The sequence below is a fragment of the Euwallacea similis genome, chromosome 16, assembly GCF_039881205.1.
Source record: "Euwallacea similis isolate ESF13 chromosome 16, ESF131.1, whole genome shotgun sequence".
Taxonomy (NCBI): Eukaryota; Metazoa; Arthropoda; class Insecta; order Coleoptera; family Curculionidae; genus Euwallacea; species Euwallacea similis.
In genome coordinates, this window is record NC_089624.1 from 1923943 (window position 1) to 1945398 (window position 21456).

Genomic DNA, 21456 nt, shown 5'->3' on the forward strand with positions numbered 1-21456 from the left:
CATTCCCTTATGCACGTCGCTAGCAAAAAAAGACAAACAATTTCTAGCTCAAGATTCCTTTGTATTACATTAAAAATCGTCATCAAGTTTCAATGCCATATTTGCGTCTTCTTTTTATACGTAACGTAATAAAAAATATTTTAACACTCTGTATCTTGAAAACAAAGCATCACCAGACCTATGTTTATATAAATTTTTCGTCTTAGAATCACCACTTATAGTTTGGCCACGTACTTAAATAACGCCCTGTATACTTGACGCCAGATTTAAATTGCACATTGACTTTGGCACTGAAACATTTGTACGCGGTGTCGTGATTGGTTTCTTCATTGCAACTTTTCCTTTTCTATAACGTAACGACATCATATTTGAAATCCCCAACGTTTTGATTTTCTACAACCATCATCAATTTCATTTTTGCTTAAAGGCGCCATCTTGGATCCACTGAATACATAATACTTTCTATATGTTAATAGAAGTAAGAATGTGTCATGAGGATGAATGTATTATAACATAACATTTTTAGCACATAAAATAAACGTTAATCGACTGATAAATAAAGTTAGTTCTGATAACGTATTATTGACTTGACTTTACCCAGAGTGCCTAGATAAGGCGTAAAACGACCCAGATGGCGGTGAAAACCCACATTTCGAGTTTAACCTAGTACTCTTCGCCGATGATGCATCAGCGGTGGTGCAGGAGTGATGTGCAGGTGAGTGGTGTGCAGGTCATGGAAGCACTGTGTGAATTAGAGAAATTTTCTCAAACACTGTCTGGAGATAAATACATCAAAAACTAGATTCCTAACGTTTGAATTCATGAAGAGACTGGGATGATTATCAATTCCCAGGGTTCCAGTGTTAAATCCTTTAATTGGTGGGGACCAGTTGGATTAGAGGCTTGACTGGAGAAATTCATTAAATCATTCGAGTGTTAACAAATTTACCAGCCAGATGGATTCCAACATGGAACCATTTTCCATGAAATTATTATTTCCCTGAAGATGTTACCACCATATCATTAATAATTTGGCTCTAAGGGAGTTAACTTTTTTGTTTTATATTAACCCCGCGCTCACAATCTTAATTAGGAACTGAAATTAATATAATAACAGAAACATGCTTGAATAAATAAATTATAATTTTTAAGACACACAAGAGTTTCGGCTTACGTTCTGGTCTGGAGGTCTCTTGAGATAAGCCAACGCGAACTTTTGCGGTTTCCAGTTTCCCGACTGCGCTTAATCGCTATATATTACTTAGCAAAATTAATCTGTTTTGTTTTCCTTAATACGCTATACTTCATGGAAGTTTCTCACATGTTACTACTTTTGCTACGAAATTGTATTCTAACGAAAAAAAATTATTTTGATACATAGAAAACCGATCTCGGATCAATGACTGAAGTAAAATGCTACAAAATACCGGCTTGAGGACACTGGATATTCCGCATTCCAGGATATTTCTCTCCTGCATACCTCAGTGGTTTTTCCTCACAGAATACGTACTAACATTCCTTTTGGTTTCTTCGGTTTCTCCACTGCTCCGCTCTTGGGCATCCGTTTTTTGAGTTTCTATCACACGGATTTCCTGGAAAATGGATGGTCACCCTCTCGGAACATCTTTGATAATCTCGTTTTCCGAACATGACCCCGTTAGATTTTTTTCTTTGGGGTTAAATGCCAATTGACAAAAGCTTTGAAATACTCCCTTAACACTGTACGAGGGATATAATGTTATATTTGCATGACAAAAACAAAAAGGATACAAAAATTAATTTGGCTAAAGGGAACGCCGACAGAATTTTTCTACTGCGGTGGTTACACAAAGCGAGTTTAGGATAACGTGCGTGACACGGCTGTAGCTGTCTGTTTTTATCTATATACAGAGTAACAAATGGCACAGAGACACACAAAAAATGGCTTTTTTTCAAGTTATTCTGGGGTAGCGAAATGAAGTCTGTATGCTTTAGCTATGCGTGTATACGATCTTCTGTCGAATGAATTTCCTGTTTACCGTCGGCATCATTATTAGTTAAATCCACCCTTGACACAATAAATTTAAGAACAGGGTTTGCGGATCAAAATACCTGATGCGAAATAATGCAATTGCGGTGGCCCCTAACCCGAGAAACAAATTTATTTCGAAATAGGGAATGATCGCAATTCAAATGGGATCTGTAATTTTAACTCTTATTGCCTCCCAAATGTCAGGACTGCCACAAATGCATAGATAGTGCAAAAAAGCCCTGAAATATGGCCTGCACTTTTTCGCAATGCAGGTAAATGAGGTCGATGCTCCGAAATAATATAGGTTTATTACTGTAAATTTCCGGGACTAAAAATTGGATGAAACGGGATGGTGAATAAATATAAATGATAATAATAACGCTAGTGAAATAATGGTGTTGGAAAAAGTAATTTTCCATTAGACTTGGCTGTGCCAAGTCTTTTGAAAAAACAACCGGCTTTATTGTTGGCAAGAAGTTCCAAGGACAATAGCTAAATGAATGCACAGTCGAACAAAAAGACGTACATTGAACTAAATTAAAATGGACCCAAAATTAAATAAACCCTATACCGTATAAGGAGCGTTATCGTATATCTCTAATTTAGGATTTAAAATAGGTGTATAATATATAAGGTGCTTGAGTCTTTGAAGGATTCTAATACTGTGTCTTAGATGCTTCATTTTCGACTATGGCTTTGTAAACTAGCGACTTTAAATGATTCCACAGAAATAATCTAAAGGGTTCATATCGGGTGATCTTGGAGGCCATGCTGGTTTCCTAATCCTGTACTGGCGTGGGAACGAATTAGATTCCGCGTTTTTTAAGAAAACAACTTAAAAACCAATAAACCAATAAATAAAATGATAAAAAATGAGAATGACAAAGAAATTTTTTTTGCATTGCTCAAAATATGATTTTCAATTCTCGAATTTAGCTTTATGCTTCAATTCACAGGTAGGCACCCCTCCGTTTTTGTTCAAAGTATTAATGGAGGAAATTTATTTTCTGGTTATGTCAGACTTCAAATTCATTCTTACTTCAAAATTGAAGGTTTTTTACGCATAAATGTAGGAGGAGACAAAATTAAAGTGAAATTTATGTTACAGAACACTTTATTTGCGTGTTTTCACAGCACGTTATTTTTCTTTACAATTTCACAAAGCGGGGGTAAAACGGTTGATGAGTCTCCAAAAGAAGTTATGTAACTTCCTTAGGATTGCTCGGGTCCTCCAAAACAAAATACTAAAAGGTTTACTTCACTTTTGCCTATTAAATAACTTTTAATTGAGCCTTGAAAGTTGGGGCAAATGTATATTGTAACTTTTTGCTTTACTCAGAAATGTTATTATTATCAATTAAGACCTTATATAACTTTCCCCTGAGGCACATTAAATCTGGCATTTAGCTCAAATTTGAAGCATTCTCAGGAATATTTAAATAAGAATTCAGAATAAGAGAGAGTGACTTATGAAAACATTGACAAAAAAAATGTCAAAAAATTAAAAAATATATATTTAATTATTTGCCTCAATGAGTTTTATGAGCTAACGCAAAGTGGTTGCATTGTGTTATCTAGTTTTTGAGATACGGCGTAGCTTTAAGGCTTATTTAAGTTATTTTGAAGTTGTATCCAAATTACCTGCAATTTTATTTCCAAAATTCCTTATCTTTTATTAAATAATCTACCTGGTACGTCGAAACGTTGCAGCGTCCTGAATTCTTTATGATATTGGTTCTTAGGTTCTGGTCTTTTTTGTAATTAGAAATAAAATTCCTCAAAATGTATGAAATATATTTTGCAATGTTGATTGGCGTTTTCAACATATACTACAACATTAAGAGTCCAAATAAAGCAATAATAATAAAAGAAAATTAAACAATAAATTAATAATTGTTTTTACTGATTTTCACTGCTGATGTACTATACTGATAGAGACGCTAATCACTATTGCAAAATATATTTCATGAATTATGAGGAGCTTTGGTTTTCATTCCGACAAAAGCACCACAAATCATTAATATCAGTAGATCGGAATACAGCACATCAAACATTTTGGACAAATTTTCATAGTGGGGAGGTATCCCCTTTTGTTACTTGAGCTCACCAAAAACTCTGATTTTGTATTAAAACTATTCTCATGCATTCTGTATCAATTTCCGATACTTTAGAATATTCAATAACTTTTTAACATAAAAGTTGCTTAAAAATCCCATCAATTACAAACGAGTCTACATTTTTAGGGCGCATTCTCAAACTTTACGTATGCAGATACCGATTTATTTAAAATACACAGGCGTGTACAGGCGCGACTGCTTCACTTTAAATATACATATTTTATGCAGCGGCAATTTTATGGTGGTCATTAAAATGAAAGTTTGCTTTTCTTAGAATAGAGGCTACGAAAAGGGCTATTTCGAGAGCAGATTTCTAAAAACTGGGGATGATAAATGTGAAAGAACACGGTAAATAGGCTTCAAGGAGTATGTATAGAGGTATACATGCGTATATATGAAGAAAATCCAAAATTAATTCCTGAGATGAATTCAATATCAATTCCTGCAAAATTTAAATTTTACTTCTTGAAAAAAATTCAATATTAATTCCTGGAAAAAGTTTTTAAAATTTTCGAAGCAGCTCAAGTTATGATATTATTCTTTGGCCAACATCCAAAGAAGGTTCTAACGCTAGGTCTAAACACCTTTAAAAAGAGCCAAAATTGCAAATCATTTCGACATTGAACTGAAATTCTAATTATGTCGTTTTCATTGTCTCGGCAAAATTTAACTGTTAACCACAAGAAACTACAATCAGAACTCACCCCCGAGCACTAAAAGCGTGAGCTAGACTCACATCAGCAACGCTTACTTTCACTCACGAAACGACACTTAACCCCGCCCATTTTCACTCACTAAGTCATGAATATATTAACGGCGTACCACATGAGTCTTTGGAGTAAAAGACAATCTAATTATCCCGACTATTAGCGGAGCGCGCATTATGAACATCTCGTTCATAGCCGCGTTAACATTCGAATGAATCATCTACGAAGTGATATCGGTACGAAAACTTACAAAAAATTCACAACCTGCCTTTTGTTAAGGTACAGCTGATCGGTCTTGAAAACGATACGCGATAGTCACATGCGATGTTTCCAAATTTAGCAAAACGGGGGAAAAATTGCGAATTCATGGTGGTAGTTTCTTTATGCGAACATACCCCGACCGAATAAAAAACACATTTTCTATTGCAAAAAGAACTTGCTCTCGAAAAACCTCAGACTTCTTTTTCGATTAATACTAATTTAGAATTTCATACTGTATCAAATACGCCATGTTCACAATTAATATTCATATGTATATGACAAAGATAAAGCCACTATCAACTTTAACATTTAATCTCGGCCTGTTAAAAACTTAACAACTTCGAGGGCTGAATAATATATGTGAACTTACGAATTTAATTCTCTTATGAACAATAGCCACAAATCTTGTGACGCGGCCCTTCATTGGCATCTTGTCCTTCATCAAATTGTCCAGAATTTGTAATTTTTATTAATAGCACGTTTCTGACTTATGCAGGCAATATATGTATATAAACGTAATTCTACCTTTCGTTGGACCTCCTGAAGGCTTTCTTTCCACCTATATTTATATTGGGAATTCGATTAGGAATGGGTTTTTTTGGTACCTTCCACTTGCATAGATATCCCATCAATTAACTGGGAGGGCATTATATTCTTTTATTCTCATCTTGTGGTGTTTTTTGGCGTTGGCGTCTTCGATTAACATTATTTGGATTAAAATTACCCGTTTCCCTAAATTGCTTTTCAATACTCGAGACAGTTTGATAGTTCGGAATTGTGCAATTTGGATATTTGTTACGATCGTCTCTGGCACTCCTACATCTATTTTCCTAACTTATAGGGTAAATTTTAAATTATTGAAAAACTAACACATTTTCATAGACAATTAAAGAATTGGGAAAAATATTTGAAAAAGGTTCTGAAAAAACTTACTGAAATTTCAAATTTTGAAATTCAAAAAAGTTATATTTTTCAAATAGCACCCTACAATTATGTTTGTACCATTCGATTGGTAGGAAAAATATGAACAACTACCATATACATCATAAATATCAAAAATGAATACTTTTTGAGTAAATCGAAAAAAACTCTAAACTACTTTATACTGCGTAGGTAATAGACACATCAGCGTACCTTAACATGATCAGTTATTTAATGTTTATTTTGTTTTTTTAGTTTTAGTCAAAAATTAGTCAAAAGCCGAATTAAGAAAAAAGTTTATGTTACTCTAATGATTTAATTAACAATAATTGTTTACAATTAATTTACGATGAATGTTCCAAATTTTTTTTGAATTGTAAGGATCTGCACAGAACTGCGCTAAAGTGGTTACTGAATTTTCTTCGTTATCAATAGCAGGTTTCTTTTTGACTGCAGTTAGTGAATGTTCCAAACCGTTCCAGATTTTGAACTCTGCGTCTTATTGTATCCGCAGATGGTCGAGGACACTCTGGATATTGTTCTTACTGTTTGCATTACGACTCTATGATATTTTTCGTGAATTAGCGTTAAATTCAAATAATCTTGACTAGAAAAAGCAAGTCGAGCCTTTTCGCCAGGAACAACACAAATGATCAACAATTTTACTCAATTGACAATTATGGATAAAAAAAAACAAAACAAGCAATCAAAATAAATTTTAAGCAACTTAATCGGGTAAAGGTACTTTGATGTACTCATTACCCACACAATATGAAATAGTTTAGAGTTTTTTTCGATTTACAAAAAAAGGCATTAACTTTTGATACTTATGATGTATATCATATTTGTTCATTTTCTCCCGTCAATCGAATGGTGCAAAAATAATTGTAGAATGTTATTTGAAAAAATTTACTTTTTTGAAATTAAAAATTCTAAATTTCAATAATTTTTTCCAAAAACTGTTTCAAATATTTTTCCTAATCCTTTTATTATCTATGAAAATATGTTAATTTTCCAGTAATTTAAAATTTACTTTAGCAATTTATGTCAAATAATTTTGTAAATAATTGAGTTTTAGTAAAGCTCTACAAGTGTCGAAAAAGTCGTAAAAATAAAAATAAATTTAAAATAGTTGAGAGTCTATACTATGTTGTATTATATAGTATATATGAAACTTATGTTTATTTTCAAAAAAAAAAACATTTTCGCTAAAAAAACTGCCATGTTTCATTTAAAAAAATGAAGGAAAGATCAGTGTCCGGTTTAACCGGAAGTCATATCAGGATGAAAATATTTTTACAATGTCAAGTTTTTTCACAAAACAAAAATAAAAACTTCAAAAATACATTGTACTTGTAATTTTCCATATTCGGATTGTGTGAGCTCCTAAAGGCGGACCCTATAATATGTACGTATAGTATAAAGTATAAGAAATCTCATCTAACAAAATTTTTATGTGCGGAAATATTCTGGAATTTTGGGATTATTTTGTGTAAATCTTAATACATTTCTTACTGAATTTTGTGTGGTTTGATGGAATTTTTTGAAATCCAAATATCTGATTTATCAAAAAATTGAGAGATTAAAAAAAAACTGATCATGACATTTCAATTTTCAAAAACAAAACTACGTCCTTACCTCCCTTCTTCCAGATTCGTACTTAAACTAAACAGAGTATCCTTTTATGTAATGCAATACAAAAGAACGTATTAAACATTCATTCCTCATTTCTTTATCTCGCCATGAAACCGTAGTTTTATCGTCATTTCGAGGGCAAATTTTGAGTTACAAAGCAAACAAACGACTTTTTCCTCAGCTCCAAACACTCATCAAATCGGATAAATGTGGGTTATAAATCCTACAAGATACCGGCATCCAACTTTTAAATCAGTGTCAGCAACTCGAACTTTTTACCATTTAAGCAAATCTCGGATAAATTGAATTCATCTGAGGGGCCGAAAAAGTTGACAGCACATTTTGAACCCCTATCCCTATATCATCCTTTTAGTCGGAAAACGTTTTCCCTTGCTTAAAATGAATAATACGGGTGAAACATCTTTTTCCAATTGCTAGTGCTGGCTATTTGACCTTGGTAACTAACCCATAAAGCTTCAGTAACATTACACCCGAGTTTGAGATAGGGCTACTTCTAAAGAGCTCAATGTTTGTTTTGCCATAAATTACTGTATAAGCTAGGGGGTATTTGTGCGAATCCCGGGGAGCCCTGATTAAAAGGCTATAAGGAAATTTTACTGAAACTCACGTTTGTTATACACCAATTTGTCAAGAAGCTCGTAGATTTTATATGTAACACTAATACGTCTCACTAGTGCTCTATTCTTCTTGGCGGCATTGTTAAGCACAATGGGTCTTGCGTGTATACCCTCGCTGGTCTTATTTGCCATAATTTAAATGTAAATGTACGTGTGCTTTTAAGCTTGCAACCGGTGTCATTTCTGAAAACGTAATTTTTCCGCAAAACTAAAAGCTTACCGGGATTAAACTTCTGTGTATTCATACCATATTGTTAGAGGTATTTCGTGTCTGTACATCAGTGATAAGAATCAACACACGATTTTTAATTTTACCGTCCCTAGGAATTTTTAATTTACAGCATTTAATTTGCTGTCGACACGGAATTCTCTTATCAATAGAGTGATTATTCGGTGGACGAAAAACGCAAAGAGGTGGGAAATCAATTGGTTTCCGCTTAATTAAACGCCCATCATCCATCGATCGAATTTCTGCGCTTATGTCCCTTTGATCGAATGAATTTGATAGGCGATGGCTTTGATTTTTCTAGCGTGAGAGATCCCATTTCCAGATTTATTTCAGGAAGATCTATTTTTTAGATTTTGTTTAAATTTATTGATGACGTGAAAAACTTTAATACCCACTTGTGATTAGGAACATTGCAGGAATAGAGATCATAAGTGATCCTGACCTAAAGCCAAATTTATAATTTTAATTCATAATTAATGCGAGTGTCTAAAATTTGGTGTTTCACACAACCATGGTTAATTTGAATAAAAGTTCAAAATAAAAAGGCGATTTTTTAGGCAACGTAGAGTCGAATGGACTCACGGCGAAAATAACTTGCGGTTGGGAGTTTTGAAATATTAATTAAAGAAAATGTTTTTCATTATAGGATAATGAAAATGAGCATTTTCCAGTTAGTTTACTGTACTGAAAATACACCTTTTCAGAAAGGGCATGGGAACGTACACCTTCTCCATAAGCGTAGGAAAAATTACACTCTTGACATGTTTGCAAAAATGTTAGTCTTATAATGAAAAGTGTCTTTCAGTACATGGCCCCAAATACAGCTATCAGATTCGCAGAAGTGTTGTCGCTATTTTCGTTAGCTGCACACCAATGTGTCACACTAGAATTTACCTATCGGTTTTAAATCTGCACCCATATAATTTCGAAATTGAAGCAAATACCGGAAGATATTCTTTAATCAAGAAAATGAGTAGGTACATACTAGAGATTTCCATGATAAAAAGAGAAGGAGGTTCAAGATTGCATGAACGATTTTCCTGTTTATTCATGTGCAAGGGTAATTGAAATGAAACTTTCTGCTTTGTAAAGCCGATTTCTGTTATAAATATAAACAGCAGGATAAACCGAAAGAACAAGGATTTTCGTTCAAAGCTTTCCCTTTTTGACAAGGACCGTTAACATTAGACCGGGAAACCCCGGACGTCGAAGTCATCGTTAACTCGCAATAGTTTATGCCATAAGTCCTCTTATTTTATTCAGTTTTTTATTATAGTTTTTAGGGGTTTTAGAGTTATTAGAGGTTTTGCGTCACTGTAATTGCGATGATGACGCAGGTAGTACGTAATAGCGGGCAGTCCTGCAGGGTCAAAGAGGTGGTGAAAATATTCTTGGTATATGGTGATCTCCAGCACAAAAAGCGAATTATGTAGTCATTCAATAATTATTATTTGTAAGTCATTAAGGAGAATTAGGTAAAATATAAAAAATTCTAATATTAGCACAAAATCGGTGATTCTCTGCTAATGAAGACTGTGGAGATAAGTAAAAAAACTGAAATTGGAATGGATTGGTTCCGGTTTTTGTATCTCGTGTTCCTTTTTGTCTGTTCTTAAGATTGTCCAGATTTGGCCCAAATAATTCTTTGTTTTTAGCCAACAACTTGGTTTTACAGTAAATTGGCAATATTAGAGATCTTAATAAGAATTTCAATATAGCACAAATAAACTTACACAAATTGTAATGTTCATAGTAGATTTTGATTAAATTCGACTTAATTAAATTTAAGGAAGTAATTAATTACCAAAAAAAAATTAAACAAATTACTGAAAAATCATAAACTTCAGTGGGAAAGTGCAGGTTGTTATTAAAGAGGGAGCTTTGCCAGCATTTGACTAACAGGCTTTCTTTTCAAGTTAAATTTTTCAAAACAATAATTTTCATTGGATGGATTGAACTTAGTTTATTTATCAGGGAAATCCCTGCAGGGCTTCAAAACGTATTCATTTGAGTTTTTAATGCATTTCCTCTGAGGGAAATTCACAATGAAATTAAAAAAAAAATCGAAGCAAACAAATTAATCATCAATGTATAATTTATCTATCTGATTCCCGTTATCCGATACTTTGGATTGGGCTTTTTGTTGGGCCTAAAAATTCTGGCGCCCTTTTTAAAGACTATAATCAACCTTTTCACTGTAATTAAAATGAAATCATACTTTGAAAAGCGTTGTTCCCAATAAAGAGGTAACATAGCAGGGTTTCTTATAGTGTATCTCCAATTAAAAATTTATGGTCTTTTAGACTTAGCAACTGCATTGTTAGGAAAATGTAAAAGTTCTAGATAGAATTATAGCAATTAAGTAAAACACTTGACCTTTAAATGTTTTACAAGAATCGCAAATTATCCGATTCTATACCTAGCTATTTCATTAAAATTTTAAATGTTTTCATTTCTCGTATTGCAACCTGAACCGCTTATATAAGTTCATTATTTACAAGTAATGTAAAAAATTTATTATTACAATGTAAAATGTTTTTTGGTTTAATTTACTGATTCAATGTGTATAAATTTATGGGAAATATTTATTTGAAATAAAGCACTTGAGCGGAAAAACTCAAAAGCCTGGTCATTGGGTACGTACAACGTTACAAACATAATTAAAAACCTTCCAAAATTGATGAGCAGATTGGCGAACAAATAATGATGAAAACTGTGAAAACGCGTATCTACTCAACATACAAACTGTCATGGTAATTGAAATACAACCTGCATGAAACGAAGATTTGTGATTTCCTTGTTGCTAAAAATCCCCAAAAACGAGCCACGAAGATGTTAAAACGTAATGAAACAAAACGAAACAACTGTAATTTTAGCTAAACACCACGTTAAAAGGGACAATTTCAACTCAATGTTGAAAAGCCTCTTCCAAAAGCTGCGGGTAGCAGTTTTTTTTATCACAAAGAAAATTTTCGAAAAACACCCGGTCTGATGTTCTTTCGGCCGGGTAGCGTGGGATTTACCTTGCCGAAGCGCCTACTCACTAAAATCCTTGGAGGTGGAAGAACTCTTCTCCGGCCCGGAGCTTTCTGTGAGGGATATATCGTCAGTGTCGGAAATTTTTCTTTTTCCGGCTTTCTGCTGCTTCATCTCGACCTTTTATGGTTTTCTGACGTGCGTTTCTTCCCGAGGGCCGGTTTTCCTTCGTCCTTTTCCTGCGAACACCCATCCACTTGCTAACCACGCCCGACGTCGCTTTATTTTGCTGATTGGACGGGACTGGTAACAGGATAGCTATAAAGAAAAAAAAACGTATTCAATAGGCGAGTTGATAAAAAAAAAACATTCAAAACGAGCCACTGAATTCGTTGCATGGCAGTCAAAATTAAATTCTTACTGTTTGTTTTAAATCAAGAGTTGCTCCACACGGACTAATAAAAATCATTGAAAACATACTGCTGAAATCATAAAAAGGTGACGGCAAAAACAATTCGCAAACTCCCTAAAATTAGTGCGTTTTGGAGTTTTTCCAAATTAAAAAAAAGAACTAAAAATCTCCCCTAAATTATAACGAATTTCAAGGCAATTTCATATGTTTCATAAAACGCGAAAGTATACGGGCGCCTCGGAAAAATTCAAATTAGTATTTCATGAGATTTCTCATTGTGTCACATTCTCAACGCTCCTTGCCATATTAAGAAATGAAAATCTGCACACTTGAAGCAAAATAAATGTTCTAAAACCTGAGCTAACCTAAAACTACATTCAGCACCCTCTGTTCGGGAACATTCGATCCAAACATGCCATTCCAGAAATTATTGATAACGCTACAGAGCGCTTCTTTGAGCCTTTATCGATCCAGCTATGGGTCGATAACCATCCAGTTTTGTTTAGAGCTAATTTCTGTGGTATTCCGTAAGATGGCGGACATAATTCTAGTTATTTTTTTAACTTTAACCGGGAGCGATAAAGGCAAGTGTGTTAATAATGCATGGATGGTAATAAAATTTGCAGAAATTGTAAAATGTGCGCAACATTTTACGTTTCGTTTAATATTTAAAATGTAATTAAAATGGAATTCAGTTACGATTAATGGTCAAGTCAAATTTTGCACTCACAGCGCAAATGCATAATTTTGCAAGAAAATATTTATTTTAATTATTTTTAAGTATTATACGAACAGTTAAACAAACCAAGAGCGCATGGTTGAGGCACTTTATAAAAGAAAATTATTTCATTTTCCACATATGAAGTATCGTTTTTAGCTTCAAACATCAAATTTCATTAATTTCCTTTAAGTTATTTTAGAATAGCTTCTTGAATTACCCAATTTATTTACAATCAACAACAAATATAAACAAATCAGGTAGACATTTTGATTGAATTTTTGATTGAAATAGTGCCCCTGCCTCTGCTTGTGATCAAAGTAAATTAGATTCTTTCATTAGCTCCTCTACAAATCAAAAGAAACTTTTTATTTGAAGAAGGAATAGAAGAGTCAATTTCCCTGAAGTTAATTTATATTAGTTTATTTTGCTGCCCAACTTATCAATAATTCAGTTGGGAATTTTAAGTCAAAATGGTGAAAAAGCATCTTTTGGTGAAGAAAATCATCTCTTTCTTGCAGCTTAGTTTTAACTTATTTTTTGCATAAATTTCCATAAAAATCAAGTTGAAATTTCAAATCAAAAGTCTGAAAGTAACCCTACTCTACTCTTCTTAGCAAACAAAATTTCAATTCCATGAAGCTAAGAAAACCCATCCAATCTTTTGCATTTTTCCGTTAGTTCAGAACAGTTTCTTGCCTAAATTTTTAGTAGATAAAGGTGAAGCTAAGACTACATCCTTACCATCAACGTAGTGAGATTTTAATAGAAACTTCCAAATAAAAATATAATTCTTTTCACATGAGCGAAGACCGAAACAATCCCTTTCTCTTACATTAATTTAGATTCCATTTTTTCCTTTACTTCTCTACAAATCAACTTGGAATTTCAAGTTAGAAAGCTGAAGGAAACACTCCAAATAAAACACAGGAGAAAACTACCCTCTTTCTCCTGTGATAGTTAAGGTTGACTTATTCACTTTACTTTTTTATAAATTCGGTTGAAATTGCAAGCCAAAATGGTGAAAAATGCATTCTTCTTGTGAATAAAACTCCTCAGTTCTACAACTCTTTTTTAGGTTTATCTCTATAGAAAACGAACCCTCTATAAATCATATTGAAATTGCAAGTCAAAATAGTGAGGAACAAACTCTTCCTGCGGGAAAAACTGTTTCACGCAATAATATTTGTTTAGAATTATTGGTTTCTTTCCTACAAATCGGGCCCCTCTCTATAAATCACCTTGACACTATTAGCTAAAATGGTAAAGAAAACCTGTTTCTTGTGAACAAAATAGTCCCTTAAAATGAAAGCAGTTTATGATCATTTTTTTCCGAAGTCCTTTACAAATTGGTTTGAAATTTTAGATTCTAAAGACGAAGAAAGTGTCTGTTCTCTTAACTAACCACGGAAAACGGACTGGACAGAAGGTCAGATCGTGTAGTGAACAGAGCATTGAAAATCCCACGATTTCTCTTTTTTCTACTTTATTCAAACAACAGTACACAATGGGCCTGATATGATAAATTGCGTGAATTTCTATGAAATATGGACCATCTCCACTAAATTTTATCTCTATGTATCATGACTTTTCTCCCTACCGCATTCCCTTTCATCAATATTGTAGAACCAACTTCTCGTATCGCAGTTATCTGTTAATGAATATTTCAAAATTTAACCCCCAGAATTTTCAAAATTTCAAGCCATTCCGGTGCATTTTCTGACTTTTAGACCGCTTCTTTCCAAATTCAAATCCCCATTAGAAACTCTGTAGGAAAATTAATGCGTACAGCATGGTCGGCGATTTCAAACACTTAAGAGTTAAAGCTCACTTTAGCCGTTTGCCCTTGCCGTAAGACGCTGAATGCAGAGTCCTCGGGTAAGCAAAGTTTTGATGCATTTTAAAGTGGAAAGTCCAGCTGGGGGTAAGTTTCAAGATCGGGGGATTGCGCGAGTGCCGGCTGTTCTAGGACGAAGAACGCACAGTGGGGCAAAATTTTGAGAAGAATGGACAAGTCTTTTTAACGTTAGTTCCTCATATATTTTTGATTATTATTTTGTATAATTTTACGGAAATAAGGCTCCTTTCTGCTGTTATATTTAAAATTCCGTAAATTAAAAGATTAGCTCTTGGTATGGGTCTGCTATATAAATATTATAAAGCCCTTAGGTTGGTCCCGATTTTTCTAGGGCAGGTCACCTTGGAATATTACGAAATAAGGAGACTTCTTGCACATCGAGTCGCTTTTAAGCAGTGCAGAATACGGAGGAGGAGTCGTCGCAATGCTAAATTAAACTAGAGGATGATTTAGTACAGCGATTTAAAAATTATACATAACGGACGAGATGGAAGGGACTAAACACTAACTGGACGCCATTTTCGAGTGAGACTCATCCTAAATAATATTAGATAAACTTAAGATCCATAGGGAATACCCACTAAATGTCCTTTTTGTTTTTCCCAGAACCTCCGTAAATCATTATTTCAGGGAATTATTTATGTACTAGTTTTCATCCTTTTTCTTCTTTGGATCTTTCATATTTTTCTGTGCCCTTTGTAATTTCCCTTAATGAAAAGAGCTGGGAAACAATAATTAATGAACACCACCGCCTCATCGCGTAGCCATGTGGAAAGTTTAAATTCAACACCTATTCAGTAAACTTACTATTATACTATAGCATTTATGGTACTATAGGAATTAATAAACATCTAAAATTGAAACAAATTTTATAGAATTGTAGTCAAAAATATTTTAAATGTTTGTCCAGAAAATCAATATAAGGAAAAACAGTAAATATGTTGAGTCTAATTATGTGCACTTTCGGAAATAATTAGGTCCAGATATTTGGAATAATGGAGCTTAACTTAATTATTGCTATTGAGGTTGACTAAATCATTGTTTAATGCAGTAATAATCGACATTCTATTCCACTCATCCGAAAATAGTATTTTATTGGACGAGCTTATAATGAATGCTATCATCACCAATAGCGAAGTTCTCATGAGGGGACAATGCTCATTATATGCGTATACAATACTTTACTCACTTTAGGCTTTAAATCAATAAAACTTAACAATTAACAACACAATCTATGATATTTCGGCGTTTTAACATTGCTGGCACATCATCACATTGCCGCGCCCAAACTTCAACTTCAAGGGTGAGACTTGATATTTAAGGCCTACTGAATACTCTGGCGGCCATTATGCATACGGGAATTTTATTTGGGGGCTATTCCAGAGAGAGACATATATTTACAGAGGCTTGGGGTATTTCGTGTTTATTATTAATGAAGCGTGAGAGAATACATTCTATCACGCACGATAGCATTTGTTTCACTGTAAGGATTAATAGGCCTTATCACGTGTTTACAAGCAGATGTAAAATTCCCATATTTTTTTAGAGCCGTGGACATAGGTAGAAAGTATCACGTTTTGAGATTGTCGTGAACATTCAAATACAGAATATTATAAATATCATTCTCTCTATTTCTTTATATTATTCTCTCTATGCAGAATAAGGTGATATTTCAAAGGATACCATCTAATCGAGATTAGAACTGAGAGTACTTCTACGCTTGGATCGGCAATCAAAGCCCCCTGAATATTTAAAATTTAAAGTTTGAAGTTTAACGTGCCTTTTTCTCGAACTGACACTTGGAAGTCCCTGCCCCACACCCTTTCCTTGGCCTGTCATAACTCTTTCTGCCGTCATTCACCCCGTTTTCGATTTTTCACGTCGTCAGTCTCATCTCCCAATGGGCAAGAAACTTATTAGGGCCGCACTTAGAAAAAAAGTTAGTTGATCATTCTTAAGAAATGAAATGCCAGCCCCATGTCGGACATGATGTAGTTCAAGTCGTCAAAAGGAATTTTCTTTCGCTTGTCAGAAAAACAATCTCGAAGCAGGATTGATTTCAATATCGAGCAAAAAACATGTCATAGAAATAAAATGCTATAATTATCGGTCAATAATGTAAATAAACGAGTTGTTGTTCCATCTTGGGGGGTTTCTTTACCTAGAATTCTCCATTTCTACCAGACCGAACGGTCATGTGGCCCAACGTGCACCGGCTGTTCGAGGACGGCGCCATCGACCTCGTGGCGGCGCCATGGTGTAGGGCGCAATACTTCCGCCGATTCGACCCTCATTTAGTTCTATCGCGCTCGAACGCGAAACGTGCTCGTCAACCCTTCACCGCGTGTTTCGAGTGGCGCGAATCAAGGTATGATTTTTTCCCTTATTCCATAAAGGTCACCCTAAAGTCCCTTAGCACCTCCTTTTAGTTTAGATCAACGAGCTGCATGTTCGGATAATATTTTCAGCCTCACATGGCTTGCCAGTTAGCTGCTACGTGCAGCTCCAATATTTACATGTCAGGATGCATAATCCATTGAGTACGATTGTAAGTTATTTATAGAACCAGCTGCATCAATTGAAATAGATGGACTGGATTCCTGATTTATTTCTGCGATATCGGTTTCATTTGCATAATTCCATGAAGTATGACTCACAAGTCTTAATAAGCGATTATCCTTGAAGCTTATGCTTGACCATTGTTACGTTACTTAAGGTCCACGTGGATATATTCAAGTGTTATATAACCTCATAATTGAGCTTCGGCAAATACTTGGTAAATAATGTGGCAGAGTACCACAATTTAATTAAGTATGACGCTCAAGTGATCATCGTCGGCAGTAATATGTTTAACCGCGACAATTACGGTTATTGAATCTGGGTCGGGATAACAAATTTAATAAAATTTGACCTAGTGGACGCCGATAAGGTTAAATTGATGGGTGTTTCGTGAGTTATTGGCTAGAGCTATCTGGAGTATTAAGTTCGTAATTTATTAACATAGCAAATGCATATTGCAATCTTTCTGTACATTTCGTCTCACACTATATTCTCCTCACATCCATTATGTCAATACAATTTAAATTTATATGGCAATCATTGTTAGTTGATTTATTATTTACGGCATAAAGTGGAATGACTTTCCGATGTGATGTTTTATTTGACCATTATTGAGTTCTGACCCGTCATACTATCTAATATAGTGGAAGCTAGGAAAGTTATATTGGATATGTTTGTGTAGTCGATATCGAGTTTCCTGACATTTGAACTTAAATTTAGATTTATCGTCTCATTCTCGCTAAGTGGTATAACGATGAAATTCCGTTATTATCTCTTCCGTCCAGATCTATTTATAAATACAAACAAAATAATTATCATTTGGAATTTTATTATGTAGACCTTATTTGGATTGCAGCTGTGTCACTGTGAGAAGTCACATCAGAAGTATTTAGACAAGGTTTTCGAGTTCATGTAAGGCGACAAGTTTGAAATAGAAAGGAAAGACGAACATTTTTATGTAGTATGTATAGTGAGTAATAAACTCTCTCAATATCTCGGAAACTGTTGATCTGAATTTTTGCGAGATTTCTTAAGTATGCTTGTTTTCGTGCATTCAAAATTATTGCTTTATTTTTTATTCTAGTAGCTCTTCCGCCTATCTGTAAAAATCTGCAATATCAGTAAATGAATTTTAAATCAGTTAACGCGTTCCAGATTATCGGAAACCTCCTTTATATCTAGTTAAGCTGCTCGTCAAATCAACAACGTAATATAACTTTCCTCCGCAAAATACTCCTATAAATGCATAATTTTAAAACTCAAAGGCATTTCAACGTGGTCTGCCGTGACTTTAAATAGCAATTTTACAGAATTCTACTGAATCAACATTTTCCTCTTTGAACCAAATGGGACCACACAGACCTTTTTACGGAATTCATCTGCTATCAATAAATATTAGGCCATCAGAAAAATCGAATTTCATTATCCCTTAGGGAGTTGGGTCACATGAACCTGAGCCCTGCTCTAAAAGGAGAGCCACTCTTTGGGTAGAAACTTACGCAACACGCTTCAAAAATAAACGAGACTAAATTAATTCTAATTCAGAAACAAGAAACAGTGTATTTATAATTTCCATTCCTTTGATGTCGTCATAGTTTTTTTTATTAATAAATAATTTAACCGTAATTTCTCTTTGATCTCTCACATTCAAAGTGCGTTAATTACTTTGCCTCCTATGTAAATGACTTTCACATTCAACCGGCGCTTTTATAAAATGGTATTTAGCTTTTGGTTATTATTTTCTGTGCATCTGCTTGTGAAACTGTAAAATAAATTGGTTTAAGTTGGCGAATAGAGGTCTAAGAAAGGTTCCTATTTTCAATTTAATAATCGTCGATGTTCAATCTGAGCCATTTTCGAAATCGAACTCCGATGCCTTTCAATAAAACATCATTGAAAATAACACATTTAAGGCTGAAATGAGAGTTTAGGAGTATCTCGAAATATTCATTTACTTATATTTGACCGTTACTAATCTAATTAAAAATTATCAGTAAAGCTTGCAAATAGCACTCAAAATAAGTGAATGAGGATTGAGTTTTGAAGATAAGACGAATGTGAGACGAGTCTGAGTGAATGTTTAGGATTGTTCGGGATCTCTCACCTTCCACTTGTATACCGCCAAAAACCAAATCATAATAACTAAAAATAATGGGATAAAGAGAGGAATAAAAAGATTATTTTTTAAAAATGGTGTCATATTTTGCATTGTTCACATTTACATTAATGTGCAATAAACTTTTGTTTTACAAGGAGATGGATGGCTAAGACCATGAAAAATAAGGCGCCATATTGAAACTTTTCAAAAAGCATTTTTAGCGCCATCTTGAAATTAAATTTCAACTGATAATGCACCATTGGAACTGGAGATTTATGGCCCTTCCGAATTTGTAAAAATATAAAAACACCACCAAAAAATAATTTTTAAGATTAAGGCAAGAGTTTATCATATCACACCATATCCTTTCCATCTTCAATGAAATACTAGTTACTGATTAATCACCAACACATACCAAAAATCTGCGTTGCTACCCCTTTTACTTGAAAATGATCTGAATCGCTAATCTCCTTTTGCAGCTTTTCTTTTTTTCGTGTTTTTAACTCTCTTCAAAATATCTTATTTTTGTGAGCGCTCGATGATCTCAGATACTCTGTTTGATGAAAAGATGTCATAGATAGTCAGTGTTACAAAGTACCTATTAACGTCACCACAAAGTAATACCTGCAAAAAAAACTCTTCTTCCCAACGCCAGTGCGGAAAGTACAACTTTGCGCAACAACACGGAGAGTACCCTTTCCCACACGCGAATGGAAACTAGTATCATATATTAACTTTATAACGACCATGAATAAATTGCACTTGAACTGCACGTCATTTGATTTAATGTCTAAAATTTCAAAAATTTGATACGGTTGTATCTAAAATGGCCGGCGGATCGTTTATTTAACCTCGTTGCTATGGATACCGGACCGAAGGCGTGGGAAATAAGCTTATTTCCTTATCGTTGGGCGTGAACACGTGGGAAAAGTCTTTCGATTTCATTTTTGAATCGGTAACAATGCAATATCCTCAAAGTCGTAGAAAAATATTGTGCCTAACTCTTGCGGAATATTTTCTTGCACGCGATTGCAGCATGAAGCAGTCAAGCACTTGTTAGGAAAATAACTTTATTGAGAGTGGAAGTAAATACATCAGAAAGTTGCTTTTTTCATTGTTCGTTCTGTAACAATCAGAAACTGATATTATTTCTTTCAATATGTTCTGTTGATTTTCGTTGTCGCCTGCTTTGATCCTTTGTTTTCTCATAACTCTTTATCTACTTTCTAAATAATAAATATAGTCACCTGCTATTCGAAAGTAATACCGATTATGTCGATATTACCTAGGTAATAATGGTCGAAATTGCTCCCAAAATAATAATCTTCGTACCAATCTCTTATTTAAAGAGGGATAAAATCACATGGATAGTATGATTTAGTTAATTTCTCAGTACTAAAATCACTTTTTCCACTACTAGTTATAAAAGACGGGATTATGCTTTGTTGCCTTTTTTTCAAAACAGTTGTATAACCGATTAATAATGACACGTGAAAGGCTCATTATATACTTGGTGAGCTAATTGTCATCACGTTATTGTTCTTTTAATTATGGTTGCCAAGAAAATTAATGTCAAATGATATATCACCATTAAATTATGATTCGAGACGCGTTAACTTTTTAATTTGTGCACCAGATACATTGTAATTTTACAAAATTCAGTTAAGTCTAGTGGTGGAAAAAATCGTTCGTATATGCACTGCAGTTGTGAAATACTTATGGGCCTCACGTCTTAGATCCCTCAGTGCTAGGCGCTTTGGGATTTAAGCTTGACGTTCGGGTCATCATAATGTACTTAACAGCCTCGGTGTATAATGTATTATTTATAACATATCATTACTGGCATAATGTAGAACAATAATAATTTTTGAATAATTGCGTTTCTTTTCTTAACACTTCCAAAATCATACTGAACGTTGGGTTCAGTTTGTTCATATGGGATAAAAATATCTAAGGGTGAGAAAAGTATAACGATCTAAATTACCCCGATGTCCGATATTCTTCCATTCTTTTCTACATGTTTTTTGTTACTGACTGATTTAAAGAGGTCCATCGCAGAACTAATAATACAAATTTGAGTAGATGTACACCTTAAACGAGACCAGACTAGTTTAGAACCAACACACGATACACAATTAAATCTAAAATTAAATATGAAATGAAAATTGCTGCTGTAAAAAATCAACTCATATGCCGACGACACGACGATACGGCTGTTGACCGAGATCCTGGTTAATAGCTGCTATTTAAAAGCATTTGCCGTCGTGCAAAAACTTATAGTGCTCCTTAAAAGAAACTCACTTGGCTAAACGATCT

The 21456-nt window shown here is 34.0% G+C and overlaps 1 protein-coding gene across 4 annotated transcripts in view; it reads left to right on the forward strand.

Moving 5' to 3' along the window:
* The window catches only part of Gfrl (Glial cell line-derived neurotrophic family receptor-like), an 89443-nt gene that overhangs the window by 5900 nt on the left and 62087 nt on the right, over positions 1-21456 (forward strand). For 3 of the 4 annotated variants that reach the window (XM_066397882.1, XM_066397884.1, XM_066397885.1), the window contains exon 1: positions 16790-16851. The exons of the other annotated variant lie outside the window; for it this stretch is intronic. The gene's annotated coding sequence lies outside the window, so the exon portion shown is untranslated. Of the gene's footprint in view, positions 1-16789; positions 16852-21456 lie in introns of those variants that run through there. 4 annotated transcript variants of the gene reach the window in all.